Source organism: Juglans microcarpa x Juglans regia, chromosome 3S (assembly GCF_004785595.1).
Source record: "Juglans microcarpa x Juglans regia isolate MS1-56 chromosome 3S, Jm3101_v1.0, whole genome shotgun sequence".
NCBI lineage: Eukaryota > Viridiplantae > Streptophyta > Magnoliopsida > Fagales > Juglandaceae > Juglans > Juglans microcarpa x Juglans regia.
Window position 1 is genome coordinate 12,981,920 of NC_054599.1, and position 22,120 is coordinate 13,004,039.

General features: G+C 37.1%; 1 pseudogene; it reads left to right on the plus strand.

The window, feature by feature from the left end:
- The first annotated feature begins 318 nt into the window (after positions 1 to 318).
- Positions 319 to 5,012, plus strand: LOC121258699 (annotated as a pseudogene).
- The last annotated feature ends 17,108 nt before the right edge of the window (positions 5,013 to 22,120 follow it).

Below are 22,120 nucleotides of genomic sequence, written 5' to 3' on the forward strand. Positions count from 1 at the left end.
AAAAAAAGGTACACGATGCCAGTAAGAAAACTTCTTCCTTTCAATCTTGTATCTCACCTTATTCAAGTACTTGAACTTTTGATGAGTTTTGGTTGTTTATTTTCTGAGTTGCTGCTGGATTATTTTGAATGAGTTTCTTGAAGTTCGATTAAGAACTAAAGAAGACACAGAAGAGTGGAAAAAGGCAAGAGTGTGTGAGACCATATGAGGGTAAAAGCCGTTTAGAGTGAAAACACGAGTGCAAGTGTATCAATTCTTGAGTGAAACACGTGAGGGAGTGCTTGTGAGGATTCTAACTTTGTTTGCAGATTTTAAAACATGTCTAATAATCAAGAAGAAGACACAACCAAAGAATTTCGACAACCTCCAGTTCCAAACCTCCAAATGCAAGCGATGTTAGGGGAGATGAGGCGTATGTTGAGGGCTGAATTAGAACATATTCACGAAAGGTTGTTCAGGGTAGAAGCGGAAACTCCTAGGGGCCAGCATGGTGGGCGTGGTCCGTGGTGGAATGTTGATGGAGAGGCGGAGTCGGAGGAGTTTGATGAGCAATATTTGAACCGAGGCAGGATTGAGCGTGGGTATAGAAATAGAGAAGCTAGGATGGGTAGGCCTAGGAGGGATAACGATTTAGGAAATATAAAGATTAAAATCCCATCTTTTCAAGGTAAAAATGATCCTGAAGTTTATTTGGAGTGGGAAACTAAAATGGAGATGGTTTTTGATTGTCACAACTACTCAGAGATAAAGAAGGTTAAGTTGGATGCAATTGAATTTACTGATTATGCCATTGTGTGGTGGGATCAATTACTGATTAATAGGAGGAGGAATAGAGAGCCACCCGTGGACACTTGGGAGGAAATGAAAATGCTTATGAGGAAGCGTTTTGTACCCAGCCACTATTATAGGAGATTGTATCAAAAATTACAGAGGTTAATTCAAGGATCTAAGAGTGTGGCTGAGTATTACAAGGAGATGGAGGTAGCTATGATCCAGGCTAATGTAGAAGAGGACCGGGAAGCCACCATGGCTAGGTTTTTGCACGGTTTAAATTGTGAGATTGCGGATATAGTCGAGATGCAGCACTATGTTGAGTTGACGGATATGGTGCATCAAGCCATAAAGGTGGAGGAACAATTCAAATGAAAGGGATTGGCTAGGAGGGGATTGCCTATGGCTATAACCAGCTCGTGGAAGACAACTCCAAAAAGGGACGAGTAGCAACAAAATAAGCCAAAATTTGAATCCTCTAAGAATGCCAACTTAAAGACCGCCACTACTTCAGCCACAATCGAGACTTCAAGTTCTAAAACACATGATATTAAGTGTTTTAAATGTTAGGGGCGCGGACATATAGCCAGCCAGTGTGTAAACAAGAGAGTGATGGTGATAAATGCCCAAGGAGAGCTTGAGTCAGAAAATGAGGAAGAAGTAGATAATGATGATATGCCATCTATGGAGGATGCTGACGATGAGCAAAATGCTGTGGTTGGAGATTTATTGGTTGCAAGGCGAGTTCTCAATGTGCAGGTTAAGGAGGAAGAAAGTAACCAAAGGGAGAACTTGTTTCATACTCGGTGCTTTGTAAATAACAAAGTTTTGCAGTGTCATTATCGATGGTGGGAGTTGCACAAATGTAGCCAGTACTTATTTGGTGGAGAAATTGGCTTTAACTACCTTGAAACATCCTCAACCTTACCGGCTTCAGTGGTTGAATGAATGTGGGGAAATCAAGGTGACAAGACAAGTGTTGGTGGCATTATCCATTGGCAAATATGAGGATGAGGTGCTTTGTGATGTGGTTCCTATGCACGCATGCCATTTACTGTTGGGAAGACCATGGTAGTATGATCTGAGGGTTACGCATGATGGATTCACAAATAAGTATTCCTTCACTCTTAATAGGCAACCTATTACTCTTGTGCCATTAACTCCAAAACATGTCAGGGAGGACCAATTAAAGTTACAAAGTTCGAATGAAAAAAAAAAAGGAAAAGGAAAGGAAGGCCAAAACTGAAAAAAAAAAAGACTTTCAAAAAAAAGGAGAGAAAAACATTGATCAGAGTGAAAAAGAAAGAGAGAAGATTTCGGCTATAGTGAGAGCAAGAGAGGAAAAATTCAACTACATTGCAAAAAAAAGTGAGATCAAGAGAGCATTATTTTCACACCAGCCCCTTATTGTACTCATGTACAAGGAGGCTCTTTTATGTACTAATGATCTCTTCGGTGCTTTGCCGAGCAATATTGTTTCTCTTTTGCAGGAGTTTGAAGATGTCCTTCCTGAAGAGGTACCTTATGGTTTTCCTCCAATCCGAGGGATTGAACATCAAATTGATTTCATACCTGGTGCATCAATTCCAAACCGACCTGCTTATAGGAGTAATCCCGAGGAGACCAAGGAACTTCAGAGGCAAGTAAGTGAATTATTGGAGAAGGGGTTTGTCCGTGAAAGTATGAGTCCTTGTACGGTTCCGGTGCTATTAGTTCCTAAGAAGGATGGAACATGGAGGATGTGTGTTGACTGCCGAGCCATCAACAACATAACGGTAAAGTATCGTCATCCCATTCCTAGACTAGATGATATGCTGGATGAATTGCATGGTTCTTGTGTCTTTACAAAAATTGATCTTAAGAGTGGATATCATCATATTAGGATGAAAGAAGGTGATGAATGGAAAACTGCTTTTAAGATTAAATATGGTTTGTATGAGTGGTTAGTGATGCCTTTCGGTTTAACTAATGCTCCGAGCACGTTTATGCGTTTGATGAACCATGTTTTGCGAGCATTTATTGGCAGATTTGTAGTTGTGTATTTTGATGATATCCTGATCTATAGCAAAAATTTGGAAGAACATGTAATGCATTTGAAATCTGTTTTGGAAATTCTAAGGAAAGAAAGGTTGTTTGCTAACCTTAAAAAGTGCACCTTTTGCACGGATAAGCTTGTGTTTCTTGGTTTTGTTGTTAGTAAGAGAGGAATTGAGGTGGATGAGGAAAATGTGAAGGCAATCCAAGAGTGGTCAACGCCTACAACAGTCAGCCAAGTGAGGAGTTTCCACGGCTTAGCTAGCTTCTATAGACGGTTTGTGCGTGATTTTAGTAGCTTAGCCGCCCCTCTTACTGAAGTCATCAAGAAAAATGTGCCGTTTAAGTGGGGAAAAGAACAAGAAAAGGCATTTAGTCTGATCAAAGAAAAGTTAACTAATGCGCCTTTGCTTGTTTTACCTAACTTTGCTAAAACTTTTGAAATTGAGTGTGATGCTTCAGGCATAGGTATTGGAGCTGTTTTGATGCAAGAAGGCCGTCTAATTGCTTATTTCAGTGAAAAGTTGAGTGGGGCAGCCCTAAATTACCCTACTTATGATAAGGAGATGTATGCCTTGGTGAGGGCTTTGGAAAATTGGCAACACTATCTATGGCCAAAGGAGTTTGTGATTCACACAGATCATGAGTCTTTGAAGCATTTGAAAGGACAGCAAAGGTTGAACAAATGCCATGCCAAGTGGGTGGAATTCATTGAAACATTTCCGTATGTGATCAGATATAAGCAAGGTAAGGAAAATGTGGTGGCTGATGCATTGTCCTGAAGGTATGCCTTACTTTCCATTTTAGATACAAAAATGCTTGGCTTTTAATACATTAAGGAATTGTATGCTCAAGATTCTGATTTTGGTGATGTGTTCAATGCATGTGAAAAAATGGCATTTGGTGAGTTTTATAGGTATGATGGATTTTTGTTTCGGAAAAATAAACTATGTTTGCCAATATGTTCTTTGCGGGAATTGCTTGTGAGAGAAGCTCATGGTGGTGGTTTGATGGGTCATTTTGGTGTAGCTAAGACTTTAGGAATTTTGCATGAACATTTTTTTTGGCCTCATATGAAACGTGATGTGGAAAGAATTTGTGAGAAGTGTATCACGTGTAAACAGGCTAAGTCTAAGTTGAAACCCCATGGTTTGTACACCCCTTTGCCAATACCTAGTGAACCTTGGACTAATATTTCTATGGATTTTGTTTTAGGTTTACCTAGGACTATGAGGGGGAGAGATTCAGTTTTTGTGGTGGTAGATAGATTTTCCAAGATGGCACACTTCATTGCATGTCATAAAACTGATGATGCATCACATATAGCTGATTTGTTCTTCAAAGAAATTGTTAGGTTACATGGTATGCCTAAGACCATTGTTTCTGATAGGGATGCAAAGCTTTTGAGTTACTTTTGGAAGACTTAGTGGGGAAAGCTGGGAACTAAGTTGTTGTTTTCTACTACTTGTCATCCACAAACGGATGGCCAAACTGAAGTAGTAAATAGAACTTTGTCATCTTTGTTGCGTGTTATCATTAAAAAGAACTTGAAAGCATGGGAAGATTGTTTGCCACATGTTGAATTTGCTTATAATAGAAGTATACATTCTGCAACTAAGTTTTCACCATTTGAAATTGTTTATGGCTTTAACCCATTGTCACATTTGGATTTAACTTCTTTACCTTTGAGTGAACGTGTGAACTTAGATGGCAAGAAGAAGGCAGGATTTGTAAAGATGATTCATGAAAAGGCACGGCTGAACATTGAAAGGAGGACTAAACAATATGTCCATCAAGCCAACAAGGGACGCAAGAAGGTAGTGTTTCAACCGGGAGATTGGGTTTGGTTGCACTTAAGGAAGGACCGTTTTCCAGAGAAGCAGCGTTCAAAACTCCTGCCTTGGGGTGACGGGCCATTTCAAGTAGTAGAACGCATCAATGATAATGCCTAGAAGCTTGACTTACCAGGTGAGTATGGTGTCAGTGCAAGCTTTAATGTTGCTGATTTGTCTCCTTTTGATGTAGGTGATGATTTGAGGACCAATCCTTCTCAAGAGGGGGAGAATGATGCAAACCAAGGAGCTGAACATGCTGATCATACAAGTGGGAATGGAGCTAAATTTGCACAAGACCCTTTGTCACTTCCTAGTGGCCCAATTACAAGACTTAGAGCCAAACATTTCAAGGAAGCACTAAATGGGCTAATCCAAGAGAATTGGGCTGATTCTAAAAAGACCAAGATGGGCTCAAATAATATTCAAGACTTAGTCCATGTCATCAAGGCTATTGAAGAGGCTAATTAGCACGTAGAAATATGATGAATGGGCTATCCATTAAAGGACGTGAATTTGTTAAGTTTCAAGAATATTAAATAGGTGAATGAACTTGGTCTTGCCTGGGTACCTGAAATACATTGAATTTAGTGATTTAGTCATTTTTTGCTGCCTCTAGAAGTCCAAGAGGCCTAAAAATCGTGGGACTTGTTATGTTAATATTTGTGTTGCTTTTAAAGCTGTAGTTATGACTCTTCCTATTCTTGGAGGGTTGTTCCAAGTATATAGAGGGATTATTTCGAGTTTTAATATCAGATTTGAAATTTCAGAAGCTTATTTGTCTTTGTGAGGTCTTGTGTTCCTCTTGGTTCTTCAAAGAACTCTTTGAACTTATCAAGTTAATCTTGTGGCGTTCAAGCTCCAAACTTATCACCTTGATTCTGATTTCTTGGTGTGGCGTTTTCAATCCTTCGTAGTCTTGGTTTTCATCTAGTTGGGTGACTGGTCAAGGCTCAACAAATCTTGTCAATACGATCTTGGGATTCCAAGCCATCATTGTTATCGGGTTTCATCACAATTGTTGGTGGAGTTTATATCAACCAGAAAACCGAAAGAGAAAAAAAAGAGGGAGAAAGAATCGGGAAAGCTGAGGAAGAAGGCAACACTTACCCAAAACGGCGCCGTTTCAATGCTCTCCAAGAAAAGGCTAGGCCTTGCTCACAGTCCGGGCCTCACATACACTGGGCCTCACAAAGGCACTAAGCTATTATAAATTTATAATTATACAAATTAAGAGAACTAATAAAATATTACAATATTACAAACTCATCTAAAAATAGTAAATATTACAAATTGTACTATTAGCTATTGTAGCAACATTGCAATTAATTGTAAATTAACAAAATCATAACATTTCAAATTTGATCAATTTGGGATGGTGGTGAGTTCTTTGAGATTGAGTTGTGTCGACTGCTGTGAGACTGTGAATCGAGATCATAAAAGTTATAAAACCTACAATTCGAATAAGTTAAAAATAAAACAAATTAGAATTATAAAGTTATAAACATGAAACAAAAATTTAAAATACAAAATATTAAAAGTACTAACCAAGACGAGATTGAGTCATTGGGATGAAGATGAGCATAGATCATTGGGTCCTTAGGATTAGGATTCGGCATATGTATATTGAGAATATAAAAGCTAAAAAACATACAAGCAAAATAATTAAATACTAAAATATTATATAAAATTATAAATGCAAAAAACAAATACGAGACAAATTGTGCAAACCATGGCAATGGTGGGTCCAATACACACAAAGTCATAATGCATCGGAGGTAGCTGTAGACGCCATCTCATGTATCATTATAACAATTAAATTTGAAATTAATACCGCTTAAATGAAAATAAATTAGTTAAAATAAGAAAATAAAATTAAAATCCCACGATTACCAAATCCATGCTGATCACAACTCTCCTCCTCAATGTCGGCCTCCTCATAGTCAAGAACATTCGGAATATGAATTAGAGTCTCCGTGATCCAATTCCGCGTGCAAATCAAAGCCTCCACAGTGGTAAGAGCTAATGAACTCCGGAATAAATCCAATACGCACCCTTCAGTGCTAAAGGCTGACTCTAAGGCTACGGTGCTAATAAGGATGGCCAAAAGACTGCGGGCTATCTCTCCAAGGACGGGATATTTCACGGCATTCACTTTCCACCAACTTAATATATCAAACTCTCGTGAAAATAGTTGAAACTCTGTTGTCAAGTATCTATCTATCTTTGACTAAGCCTCTGTAGAACTCTGAACAAAAGGGGTCTACTCCAACCTCTCACCCCAGTCCAATCTATGTCTTTTCCCAACCTCGGCTTCTGGAATTGGGGGGTAGGTGTAGGTGCCACAATATTACCACCCCGCATGACAGTAAACTCATCAACTGATCTACCAAGGGGTTTCCCTAACCCTTATTGCAATATGCTCCGCCCATGCTTGCCCGTACGCAATTCTTAATTCAAATACCATGCCATCCACCTTAAACCAAGGGTCAAAGACAACAACTACATATAACAAAATATTAGCCCAAGTGAAATCTTCCCAATATTTGTCGTACTTTGACCTCAAAATCAACGCCATCTCCCGCCACCTAATGTGACCACCCATGACCATGTCATCTAATTTTTCTTTTACCCTACATATTTGCAGATAGAATTGATGGGATGTAGGTTACAAAGTGCCAGATAATATCGTAGTAACCTTGTAGAAAAGTCTCAAAAAATCTACAAAAGTTTATACAACTTTCCAATCATCATCCACGAGTTTTCCCAATCCCTTGTGATCATCAAAATATTTTACATATTGGATGTCTTCATCACCCAATAATGCAAATGCCAACTTATATTCTTGGGCCGCCACCAACATAAAAAATGTTGAGTTCCAGCATGTAGGCATATCAATACAAAGGCCCTTCTTGGATGTTAGGCCCACAGACCTCGCAACAATCTTGAATTTCTCCAATCTCGAAGGAGAAGATCTCACCCATCTCACAACAATCCTAACCTGAGCAATTAAGTTATGAAAATCCTTCAAACCATCAGTAACAATAAGATTCAAAATATGTGCTGCACATCTTTAGGCGAGGCATTATCAACTGTGACTGTAACAACTCGTGTAAACCTCCACTCCTTTATCGTGGCCTCCAAGGCCCTCCCAATCATCTCACCCTAGTGATAAGTGATTTAATAAAATTTTATGATTTTTTTTGTGCAATGTCCAATCACCATCAACAAAATGCACAGTTAAAGACATATAATTATAATTTTGGATTAATGCTCAAGTATCAGTGGCGAGGCAAACAAATTGACCCGCCAATTGGCCCCTCAACTTCTCTTTTTCAGAAAAATAACATTTTTTTTCATCATTTTCCACCATGTGGCGAGAAGGAAGATTAAACCTTGGTTCCAAGTAGTGAGAATACGCTTGGAACCATTTCTCATCAACAACTTGAAAAGGTAGATCCATGATAACCATACGAGTTAGGTGTCTCCTACACTCATCGGGATCATACTTAGTATACCCCCTCAACGTTGCACCCCTACTACTATCATCCGCTATTTTTTTAAGTTCAATTTCTAGCATAGATTAGCTTTTCTCTTGTAATGATCTTAATATTAGACTTTTTTTACATTTTTCTTCTAAGTGCACCTTTAATTGTGGGGTATCATATTTCCTATAGTGGCATCCATAAATTTTCTCACAATGGTTACACTTGGCTTAGGGGTTATTGGGGTCACCATCCTCTAATTTGGTGAAATAAGACCAAACTATGGAAGCAGGTTTCTTGCTGGGCTTGGGGGCGGGGCAAGGTTCTGTATGCGTAGGGATAGATGTTGGGCCAGGAGTAGGAGTAGGAGTAGGGGTAGGGGTAGGGGTACCCTGGGCCTGGAAAAGGGAGCTTGCACTAGAATCTGCCGGAATATCCTTGAACTCAAGCAAACAACAAATCTGAAATTATAACAAACATCGCAACATGCCAAACATTTAACATCCAAGTATTAACAATTTGATAAAAAGGAAAAAGTGATAATTTTGAGTTGCAAAATGAAATTAGCCAAAAAGAAAAAAAAAATCAACAAACAAAAAATAGTTAGAAGCTTCTGCCGATGCTTTCAAGTTTCAATAATTTATCATCCAAAAACATAAAGAAAAAAATATTATTGTTTTCAGAAATTATTGTTCTAGTTGAACACAAAAAACTTGAAACTTTTTAACAAAATATATATTGTGGCATTGTGTATCTTATACGAAATATTACTTATATTAACTAGCATTTGAACCATCTTATGTGTATATATATATAAATATAGATCAGCTTTGTGATAAAAAAATAAAAAATAAAAAAACAGTTCAAACATGAAAAGCTTTAGTGTCCTATAACTAAGGATAAGAATTTTAGAGCTAAGGATAAGAATTTTAGAGCTTTGAACGCAATGGATATCGAGTAGGCAATATATATAAATATATATATATATATATATAACTATATAAGGGCCAACTTGTATGGATAATCTTTTTTTTTTTTTAAGCAAAGTTTTCAAATTTAATCCAAATATATTTAGGACAATAAGATCCAAATTAATTTAGGGTATTTCGAAACCCTAAATTAATTTAGGGTAATTTAGGGTTCCAATCCGAATTAATTAGCCACAAAATCACTATCATGATTCACTATCATGCATTCAATCATCAAAATTCAAAACACATTACACCCAAAAAAATCAAAATCACACAGACAGATTCACACACACGGACACATCAGTTCATCAATCATCAAACCACATGCACAATTAAGGCGCTCCACAACACACAAACACAATCCCATCCTCCATCTCCGATTAAACCCTATCCATCCTCCAATCTCCATTCCCTAAATCAACAAAAAATAAAACTTTAACCAAGATTCTTACCTTCGGCTTCGGCGACGGAGATGCAGACAAAAGGCTACGGCGACGGCGTAGTGGGAACGACGGCGTAGCAACGTCTTTGACGGCTATGGAGAACTAGAGATGCAGAGAGTGAGAGTGAGTGAGAGAGAGAGAGATTCAGAGTGAGAGAACTGAGAATGAGGGCTCGCGGGGAGGGGGAGAATCTTAACAAATGACGAAACAAAACGGCGTCATTCGTCATTTGTGTTATTAAGTAAGAAAAACCAAGGCACGAAACGACTTTGTTTCATGCCTGGGTTTATATATATATATATATAAATACTTATATATATAATTTTATTTATATATTATATAAGCGGGGTGGGGCTCATCCCTATCCTGCTCCCGCTTTGGGTGCTAGATGTGGGCGGGGCCACCTGCCCCCCGCATTTGGTGGACGGAGTAATCCGCCCTGCCACACGGGGGCAGGGCCCTACTGCTCACCCCTAATTTGAAATAAGTGCTTCCGCTTACTCTCTTTAGATTTTAAGCAATTAATAAAAGTTGTTTTATTTATTTATGGAAACTTTTGTATCTAGCGTGTTATTAGTAGGAAAATTTTTAGTAGCACACTAGCTCGTAGAAATATTTTTAAAATGGCTATATTTTTTGTATCTCGTACACTACAAATATGATTTTTCTTGATTATAAATTGCACAAATATATTTGATTGCTGCATCTCATGATCTCCATTCTTCCCATGCATACAATTAGTACTTGACAAAGACATCAAGAAATGAAAGGTTTGATCAATTCTTTCATGCTCCTAATTCTTCTTATATTTTCTCCCACTCGTGTTAGTTACCGAATCAATTCACGAGGACTGTCACAATATTCTTAAGAGTACTGAAGCTCTTACAATCTTCTAAACTTATCCCACTTCACGGGCACTCCATAAATACAAGGACAAAGATCACTGACAAGAAATCAATCGATATACTGTCTCTATCTTCATTTAATTCCATAAAACAACTCCACGTGTGAAATAATTCAATCAAACTGAAAATTGAGATGGTTGCTTTCAACTAGCATTGATGCAATCCAATTCTCTAAATCATTCAAAAAAGGACATCCTAACATCTGACAATATTGCCATTAAATTCAGAGCTATTATTTTCGAAAATTGACCCAGAATAGAAAATAAAGAGAAATTGCCGATATTAATTTTGAGTTTCAACCAAAATGGTATAATTTTTCTTTGGTCCTTAATTCCATTATAGATGATCCCAGGTTATCCACTAGCTGCAGAAGACGTGCGCATGGCTTCATTAATATAAAGCATGATGTGAAAGATACTTGGAGATCAAGCTTGACTAAGTTCCAAAATTCAAGCGTTTTTCAGTGTTTTCTTATTGTAATTAAGGTGGAAAATTGGCTTCATTAATATAAAATTTTACTATCAGATCACCTACCAGTTCGAGTAGTAGTGAATCCCCCAAGCAAGGGGATAGTGCTGCCGGCATTGTCCGTTCCCTAGTTCTTTTCTTTTTGGCTTGTCTTGAATGTAGCAGAAGATATGGTCAATCAACTAGTACTCTGGAAACTCATCAGAACTTCATACTGATCTCTCTCTATCTCCATTTTTTTTTTTTTTTTTTTTTGGCGGGGGGGGGGGGGGGGGGGGGGGGGGGGGGGGGGGGGGGGGGGGGTGTTGGGGTCGCAGTCAGCTTTGATCTCCCGGCCAAGACAAAGAGATGGGGGTCTTTACATTTTAGTAATAAAATAGTACCCCAAGAGACAAAATGGAAGATGGCTTATAATTGCTACAATACTTATTCATTAAAATGTGGGACTGGGTCACATGGAATGTCCAAGGGTAGATAAAATTCCACGAGGCATATGCATCCTAATCCTCAAGTACTCTACAGTAGTATTATAAGAGATACTTTAGCTAGGGCTGAAATCCCTTTGCGCCAATTTCTGGTCATACCCATACAAAAAGAAATTTTAATTCAAGGTCCATTGTCCTTTTTGGTGCTTTTAGGTCCTCCATTAGGGGATACGCATGTCCCTCCTATTTGGCAAATATGAACAAATTTAAGATCTACCTCGAAATAAAAAGAGCAAGAAGAAGAAGAAAGATGTATATTACAATGTACCGTCATGATACTCGGAAGAATCTGAGAAAAAGCTTTGGTAACAATTCTTTTTCCATTTACCCTATTTTCTTTTCTAATCTAGCTACTTACTAGGTTGTTGTTGTTGTTGTTGTCGTCCCTTTAATTTTTTCTAAATGGAGGTCGAGAGAATTCTCTCAAATAGATAAATCTTGTACAATTTATCTGTAAAAAAAAGTTAAAAAAAAGAAAAACATATTCCTTTTAGTGTGGCCTACTTTTTTACGAAAAGATGTTGTGAAATTTGTCTATTTGAAATGGGTAGTGCTACTATGCCTCCTCAATTTGTCCACTTGGTGTGCCTCTAGTGCAAATTACATTTTTCTTTTTTCTTATTACTTTTTATTTCAAATTTTTTTAAACATTTTTAACAAATAAAAAAATACCAACACATTAATAGTCACTTTCTTAACCATTAAGAAAATTTGTTTAAAAAAAATTAAATATATAAACAGTCAAAATAAGAAAACAAAATAAAATGATATAGTAACATTACTCGTTTGAAATGTCAAATTTGTAACTAACATTATTTATGTACTGATTGTCAATCTAGTCAATTCGTCGGCACTAGTCCTTAGATCACTGTTGTTTCAGACACTACCACAACCCAATCGTTGCTGGAGCACTCTCGACCACTATTTACTATTCTTAATATTCTTAATAGAGATTGGAAATGAAACAACCATGTCTCCAGCATTTAAAAGGTTGACTCGTATTTTTGCAAGAAACAAGACTAGTTGGTAGAAAGATGGATAGATTGAAGTTTAAGTTGGAATTTGAGAATTTTTTTACAGTGGACTGTGAAGGCAGAAGTGGTGGGTTGTGTTTAATGTCGAGGAGTGATGCCAACCTTAAGATATGTAGTTACTCTAAACATCATATTGATGTTGTGGTGGGTGATGACGGACTGAATGGCCAACATTGGAGAATTACAGGCTGCTATGGTCATCCGAAAACTAGTAAGTGATTTGAAACATGGGACCTTCTGAGAATGTTAAATTCTGCTAATCATAGTGGATGGTTGGTTCTAGGTGATTTTAATGAAATAATAAGCAGACATAAGAAGAGGGGAAGGGAGGGATAGATCTAAAGTAGAAATTGAAGGTTTTAGAAAGTTGATTGATGACTGTGGTTTAACTGACCTGGGGTATGAGGGCATAGACTTCACTTGGTGGAACAATAGATAAGGAGAGCATAGCATAAGTGAAAGATTGGACCGTTTCTTGGTTAACAATGCATGGTGCCAAGCTTTTACCATGGCAAAAGTGACCCATGGTTCAGCTGCATATTCTGACCATGTGCCTATCATGTTGCAAACATAAGATTGTATTCCAAGAAGAAAGGGCTCCAAACCTTTTAGATTTGAAGCAATGTGGGTGGAAGATGAGGAGTGTGGAAAGGTGATTGAGAAGGCTTGGTCTTTCAACTATGGTCTTGGCCTTATGAATGATGTGCTGCAGAAACTTGAAGGTTGTAGTGAAAGCCTAGCAAAATGGAACAAGCAACATTTTGGCCTAGTACATAAGAGGATCCAGCAAACTAGAGACAAGTTGGGAAAAGCTCAAGCTGGAAATAACACTAATCTAAACAAGGTTGAATTGTAGCAGGCTAGAGATGACTTGCAATGCTAGCTTGAGAGAGATGAGATAAGATGGAGACAGAGGTCAAAGGCACTTTGGCTGAAAGCTAAGGACCAGATACTAAGTTCTTCCACAACAAAGCAACACAAATAAAGAAAAAGAATTATATAGCTCGTTTGAAGGATGATGAGAGATGCTGGAAAGAAGGGGAGGACAAAGATGAATTAATCATGAAGTATTTTGAAGGAATGTTTAAAGCTGAAAGCCATGACAAAAATTTTGAGTTCTTATCTGATCTAAGTAGAAGAGTAACTGCAGATATGAATGAAATACTTACCAGACCATTTATTGAAGATGAATTGATAGTAGCCTTGCAACATATGAATCCAACAAAGGCCTCTGGACCAGATGGAATGGCACCTGTTTTCTATAAGAAGTATTGGAATAAAGTGGGTAAAATAGTCACCAAAGCAGTCCTGCATGCCTTAAATATTGGTCAGTTTTCTTCCTCCATAAACCACACTTTTATAGCCCTGATTCCAAAAAAGAAAAAACCTAAGAAAGTGTTAAAATACAGGCCTATTAGCTTATGTAATGTTATCTACAAATTGATTTCAAAAGTCTTATCTAATAGGTTAAAAACCATTCTACCTGATGCAATTTCTATTTCTCAAAGTGCATTTGTTCCTAGTAGATCTATTTCTGATAATATCCTAGTGACCTATGAAATGGTGCATTTTCTCAAGCGCAAAAGGAAAGGAAAATAAGGATTCATCATGTCTCTCAAGCTAGACATGAGTAAAGTTTATGACATGCTGGATTGGTCCTACTTGGAAGCAGTGATGCAGCATATGGGGTTTGCAAGACAATGGATTGACAAGATCATGTTTTGTGTGAAGTCTATCACATTCTTTATTCTGATTAATGGAGAACTAGTTGGGCCTATTTGTCCATCTTGAGGTATTAGGCAAGGAGACCCCCTCTCTCCCAACCTATTTTTACTGTAAACAGAAGGACTGATTGCACTTCTTACTCGAGCAAGCCAACAGAAGATGATAAGTGGAATCAAGGGGTGTAGGGATGCCCCAAGGGTGAATCATCTGCTGTTTGCAGATGACAGTGTGCTATTCTGTAAGGCATCACATCAAGAAACCATGAATGTTCATAGGATCCTCTCAATCTATGAAAATGCATCAGGGCAAAGGATTAATAAAGAAAAAACAGTAATGGTATTTAGTAAAAATGTACCAATGGAGAAGCAACAAGAGCTGATGGCTTTTTTGGGTATTCATGAGTACCAAACTATGAAAAATATTTAGGCCTACCACCAATGGTGAGTAGGCACAAAAAAAGGGCTTTTTCTGACATCAAACAAAAAGTGTGGACAAAGTTAAAAAATTGGAATGAGAAGTTGCTTTCTCAAGGTGGAAAAGAAATCCTTATCAAGGCAGTAGCACTATCAACACCCACATATGCTATGTGTTGTTTCAAAATGCCAATTGCATTATGCAATGAGCTTGAACAGATGATGGCAAGATTTTGATGGGGTCAAAGGAAGGAGGAGAAGAAAATCTATTGATTAGTTAGAAGAGGTTGTGTCTCCCTAAAAGAGAAGGAGGTTTGGATTTTAGGGATCTAAAACTTTTAATGATGCCTTATTAGCTAAACAAGGGTGGAGACTTATGCAGTCAACTGATAGCCTTATTCACAAGATTTTCAAGGCTAGATACTTCCCTCATGCTAATTTTTCAGATTCAAGATTGGGACACAATCCATCTTTCGTGTGGAGGGGCATTTGGGGAGTAAAAGACAAGTTGATGTAGGGATGTAGATGGAGGGTTGGCAACGGTAGAGGGGTTAGAATTTGGAAGGACAACTAGATCCCTAGAATAAAAGATCTCAAAAAGATGGCTGCTAGGCAGAATATTGATGATGATGCTAGAGTAGAGTCCCTCATTGATATGAATAGTGGTTGTGGGATGTATTTAAAGTAAGATGCTTACTTCCACCTACAGTAGCAGATGAGGTTTAGAAGATAGTAAGAAGTTTTGATAACCATGATGACAAGCTAATTTGGGCACTAGAAAGAAGTGGAAGTTTCAGTGTCAAGATTGCATACAGATTTCTGAGGGGAATGGATAATAGTAGATCAGAAAGGGAGAGCTCTTCAACAAATAGACAGAAACAGGTTCATAAAACAATCTGGAAGCTACAAATACCCCACAAAGTTAAGCTTTTTGCATGGAGAGTAGTGTTAGATGGCCTACCAACCAAAGAGAATTTGCACAAAAGAAGAGCAATAGAGGATAATTTGTGCCAACTTTGTTCATTTGGGGTAGAGAACTCCTTACATGGTCTCTATTCTTGTCCTTTACTGAGGTACATATGGTAGAAACATATTCCTGATTTTACAATAGAAGAAAAAACATTGTTATTCCTTGAAGTGGTGATCAAAGTGCAGGAGTGTAGCAGCAAAGAATAATTCGAGACCTTTATTATGATAGTTGGGCCTGTTGGAGAAGAAGAAACTTATAGATATTTGAGAGAGAACAAAGGGATGTTGAAGATGGGATTAACTCTACCATTTATCTATACCATTCATTCAAGAAAATTAAGAGCCTTAACCTAGATCGAATGCAAAGGCAACTCTACTGGTAGGCACCTTCTGAGGGGACTTTCAAGGTCAATGTGGATAGGGCCATTTTTCATGAAAGAAATAATGCAGGTGTGGGCATCATTGCAAGAGATAGTGAGGGAAAGGTCTTACTATCAATAAGCATGAAAGAGCAGGCAGTTATGGATCCTATGGATAGAGCTTTTGACAATTCTGAGGGGACTACAATTCTGTATTCCCTTAGGACTACTAGTACTATATATTGAAAGTGATTCTCTTCTCTCAGTGAAAGCAGCAACAACTTCTGAAGTTTCAAGCATGCTTGGTAATATAATCTCAAATATCAAGCAACTCATAAGCCGAATTCTTACATGTACAATTTCTAATATCAACAGGGAAGGAAATCAGGCAGCACACATACTAGCTAAATTTGATAGAAATGTGGAACATACAAATGTATGGTGGGATTTGTATTCATTAAGTCCTTTGGACTGATTTACATTTGTAATTCCTTTTACCATTAATGAAAGTATGTCCTTTCAAAAAAAAAAAAAAGGCTGACTCGTAGAAAATGGGAAATCAAAGACATTGGCAGATGCACACATCACATGTATTGATGAGAAACATATATAGGATTGCATGATTGAGGGAGATCGAATTCGAAGCTTGTGGACATTAATTTGTTTGGTGGATAAGAACTTCTAGTAATTGCACCTTATTGTGAAAGATGCATGATGCATGCGTGCTATAATTCACAAAACTGCCGTGTATTACTGGCAAGCATTGCTCGAGCTGACAAAACTTTTCCACAAATCTTTCCCTGTCTGACAGCAACCTCAAACTGATCCAAACTATATTTATGAGTTGTATACTTCACACATACATACACTCAGGTTTTCACCGAGTCATTTACCATTAACAAAAAGAAAATGATAGACTTACCATATATCCTTTTATCACCATTTTACTATTCTACAATGTATTTGAAATTTTTATTTTTTATTATTTTCTTTTAAGTATTTTTTTAAACATATTTAATCATTATGAAAAAATTAAAAAAATATATAATTCTATTAATAATCACTTTCCTAACCATTAAGTAAAAATATAATTAAAAAAATAAAATAAAAATAGTAAATTAGTAGTAAGAAGATAGTAAGCTTCTCATTATCCATCTTCATAATCCATATGGAGTAAATATTAATGAATAATTAAATTAAAAAAAAAAAAAAAAGAACGATCGATCATTCTTGATAGATAGATCGAGCATAGAAGAACAAGATCACAGCAAAAAACTCAAGACATACCAAATTACCAATGAACAGGGCGAAGAATCAATGGGAAAAAAAATCAACCAATTTTTCTGTTTTCAAACATATAATAAACATGACTGGCGACAATAAACACCTAAATAATTCGAATCCTTATTTTCAGGATCGGCATCCTATAATTCATTGAACTTTGAAGGCACCCAGTTTAGGGAATGGTACGCTGGTAAAGAGGCAAAGCTCCCGGGGCCTCACGTTCTGCATTCTCCCTTTTAACCTGCAAAACATAGGCAAACCATTTGATCAAACATTTGGAACCTATTACTGCTTTTTAGAATTGTTTGACCTAATGGTTAAACACTTTGACGGGAAACTTTCCGATTGAGTATGCTACCATCTACCCAAACCATTCCATTGTTTTGTTCATAGTCTCATAGAGTAAGAAACTCTTATTAAGAAGTAATGCTCTTTTATTATTCGTTCACTCAATCTTACAGGCAACACATACAAATATATATAGCATATAACAAGGAGGATATAAGGCCTACAAAGCCTGCACTAAACATATTTCAATGTTTTTTTAGATAAGATGAGATGAGTTGAGATGAAAGTTGAAAGTTGAATAAAATATTGTTAGAATATATATTTTTAATATTATTTTTATTTTAGGATTTGAAAAAGTTGAATTGTTTATTATATTTTATGTAAAAATTTATTAAAGTTGTAATGATTAGATGAGATGAACTGTGAAAACAAACAATGTCTTATATACCCAACAGACATTCGATATTCCACATTAATTTCCACAATGTATATTTTCAATCAAGTTGCATTTCCAGTGTTTTTAACACTTTGATGAAATCGCACAGCAACAATGAGTGCAGTATAATGGTGCTGGTACAGTACCAAAAGTATTGGTTTGGAGGTTGCGTCGACACACAAATCGCGGGGATTAATGCATTATTACAATAAGTTTTATTTCCGACAAATGAAAATCGCCGCAATAGCTGTTGTTTCTTGTTTTATACCTTTTACAGCGATTTAATGTCGCCATAAACAAAGAGAATGACATTCTTTCACTTTTTCCGGCGATTTTTAGAGTTACAAAATCGCTGTAAAAGACCACTTTCACAATTGCATCAAACAATGAACCGTCACAAAAAGTTTTTAATATTCCGGAGAATTTTTTCATCTCAAAAAGTGAAAAATCACAGCGAAAGATCAATTTAGTATTTGCGGCGAATTTGACCATTGCGAAAAGAAAAAAATCGTAGCAAAAGATCAGTTTCAAACTTGATGTAAAAAGTCCGCGACGATGTAAAAAATCGCTGCAAATAAAGGCTTTTTGCTGCGATTTTATTTTCAATAGACACAAAATTGCCGCAAAAGACCTTATTTCTTGTAGTGAGTCTCCTTTATATCAGCATCTTTGAACACTATTTTTTCTTTTCTTTTTTTTTTCTTTTGGGCTTTCTGAGTACAAGCTTGTAAGCATGGACCATGTCCTCGTATTTCAATAACGTCAATCTGAAGTTTGAAGATAGCCATTTTAGGATATAATACTTGATCACAAGCATACTGGCACATATTTCTTCGCATAAACTACCATTCTATGTTCCAACACATCCTCCTTTCATCATAGGTGAACCACCCTGAACATACTATTTTTTTGTCTAGGGATCCAGCATTTGCTAATTGCTATAGTGGTACGTTGCAAGTGCAAGATACTTAAGTTGACAACGACTTTTACTGGAAAATTTGACGCCTATATATTGGTAAGAACCACATTGTCAAAAGAAGTTATGTCCATTCTATTTACCATTGAAAATTTGAAACAAAGAACACATTATCATAAGAAAATACTAGGTGCTTTGAATAGATGCGTCAAGGAACAATGCCAAAGCCAATAGTTGGTCCCATTGAGGTTTATGATATGAGAAAATTGAAGAGAGGACAAACTTACAGGTTGAAAGTTGCGAAGGGGCCATAATTCCAAACGAAGCCAATAAAAAACTAAATATAAGAGCTACACAATGTCAAAATAACTAAGCTCAGCAGAATAGATAGTCAACCATGTTTCTCTCTTAGATTAACACTTGGAAATAAGTCATAACCAATGAACAATTAAAAGAGGTAATAATAAACATCAGAATTCTTGACTCCCTGGTTCTAACATTTTTTAAAACGTTAATCTTCTCATTTTCTAGCTTGCTAAGGTTCAAACCTATCCCAATTCCACTTGTTACAATGCAGAAAGAATCACGTAATGAGGATGCTTTTTTATAACTAAGAATATAAATCACGTAACATGGATGCTACGGATGTTACTTATCAAAGAGACAAAAGGATGTTGTCATCCCACCAAAGGAGAGTGAAATTGATAAGCACAGAATGTTTCGTGTGCGTGTGTACGAGTTATCTCAAACCACTTACAACTAGCATTTCTTGAGGGTAGCTCCTGAATGGTGTTTGCACTGCCTGCAAAAGAGTTTTAAACAATCACTCAAAAAGGAAAATAGGGGAATTTACTTCATACTTAACATGTTGCAAATCGATTCACATCAAAAAAAATTCAGGAGAAGGCTCGTGATACTTATCCCTTTTTGCCTTTCAAAAGTGAAAGAAAAAAGTCTAGAGATGTAACGCCCTATCCCTGAAGGTCTGGAGAGTTAACTCATATTACCTGATAATCAACTCCAACATTGCTAATACTCTTTCAGAAGCTTCAAATCAAATGTAAACACTTCAAATTTAATTAACTACAGATATTCGTATATAAAATCCTCAATACAGTAACCCCAAAAATTACCAACTTCTCTACAGGCCACTTAAACTCACATTTCAACAATATAATTATAAAAAGTCACCAATACTCATCGAAAACTTTCTATTCTTAATCAACTATTCTTAAGTCATCTCACCCAATTCTTCATAGTCTTGATCCTCAACTGAAATATCCAAAAATCATCTAAAAATATTGGAGATAAGAGGGAGGTGAGTTATCAACAACTCAGTAAGCAGATAACATATACTAGTATGCAAACATGAGCATTTACAGATTTCAAAATGCAGAACAAAACACTTTATTTTCCGGATGCAGAGTCAGAACATGTTATCAAAAATATTAGAGGGAAAGTTTAAAAATATTCTTATTCAAATTCTTTTGGCATAGCATAACTGACCACCATCGTACCAGAGCATCATATCGCATTAGATGCCATGTTTAATCCCCGTGGAAGGGTTGTGCAAACCCCGGTAGCTAACCGAGCAAAAACAGAATGTGAATCTTCCCCTTATTTATTCTCAGAGCCCCAAGGTGTGCACACAGGAAAGACCACCAGAAAACCACTTTGTTTCCAAAGTGGGTGCACCAGAAACAGAACAGTTGGTACCTACCCAAACAGAAGCAACTATTAGCACCCGTGGTAGGTCAAATAGGTCACCATCCATAAACCACATCCCGATTCAGAATGTCATGCTAAAAGTTTTCAGAAATCACATCATATCAGAGTACAAAACATCTTCAGAACAGAACAAAGTTTTCATAAATCACATCACATCAGAGTACAGAACATCTTCAGAACAGAATAGAATCAGATCACAAAATATAATTTTATGCACAAACTTTCATACTCGCTCTTTTTTTTTTACATAGTTCAGAAGCAAAATGCAAAATAGCTCATGTCTACACCAGTCATGCCAGAACAAATAATTGAGGTAGTTCAAATATCTTTTCATAACAAAACATGCATATTTTCAAAAATCAACCTCAGTCCATTTTATTTTTATGCAAATCTAGCGTAGGAACCCCGCTTACCTAGACGACTTAGCTTTTCATATTTTTTCTCAAAAATGTCGAGTCGACTATAAATCGTCACCTATAAAAATAATCACATAATTTTATAAGTTTTTAATCAATCACGGATTTCGATATTTAAGCCTAAGCTTCTTAAATAACCTATTTTAATTCCTCAAAACTTAAAACCTTCATAATCTCAAAATATATCATCACTTCCTAAAATCACCAATATCCACCATAACCCATGTCAAACACAAAACACCAATATTTAAACTCGAAACAGCCAACAAATCTCATACCATAAACCAATCACACCAACAACTCCATCATCCAATCCAACAGACCCCCTTACTCCTCGGACTCAGTCCGGCACAACCAACCAATTCACAGTAAATATAAGTTAGCGCGAAAATACATTTAAATTCCAAAAGTTCTTTGAAAAAATACTTACAATGCCATAATATAATTTTTGAAAGATCACAGAGCTGCAAGAAACGACAACACAGCAACAAAACAGTCTCAAAAACCCACTTTTGAATGGGGACAAACGAAGACTCGAGATTGATAGGGTAGAGCTTATGGATGTCGGTGAAGCTAGTGGTGGTGGTGGTTGGTCATGGGTAGCGGCGTAGAGGGTGGTTGAAGAGCAAAAATACCCAAAACGGAAATGGAGTTGGATGTGCTTTATCAGTGGCAGATCGGAGCTCGGGTTGGGTGCATTGGGTTACTAGGAGGTCGAGGATGAAGTGGTGAAGAAATGGTGGTCGGAGGTGGTACGACGGCGGTGCTGGAGTGAAGAGAACGCCGCGGCTTCAAGTCGTGCGTGGAGGAGAATGGCAGCAAGTGAGGAGCTGAAAACCGGAGGAGGGGGTCGCTAGTGGGTGTGGAAGGTCGTGGGCTGGGCGGTGTCGCCGGACGGTGGCGCACGGCGGCGGGCTGGGTGGAGGAGAAGTAACGCACGGGAGAGAGAGGGAGGCTGGCATCGCGCGGGAAAGCAAGGCTGAAGAAAAAAAATGAGGAGAAAAGAAAAAGAGGAAGAAAAGAAAAAGAGGAAGAGAAAAAGTGAGGGAAAGAAATGAGGTCCAATCTTCACATCTTGGGTCACAAAAATGATCCAACGGAAATGATTTCAAAATAGCAAGTAAATAATTCAAACGTAGTGATTAAAGTGAAAATAAA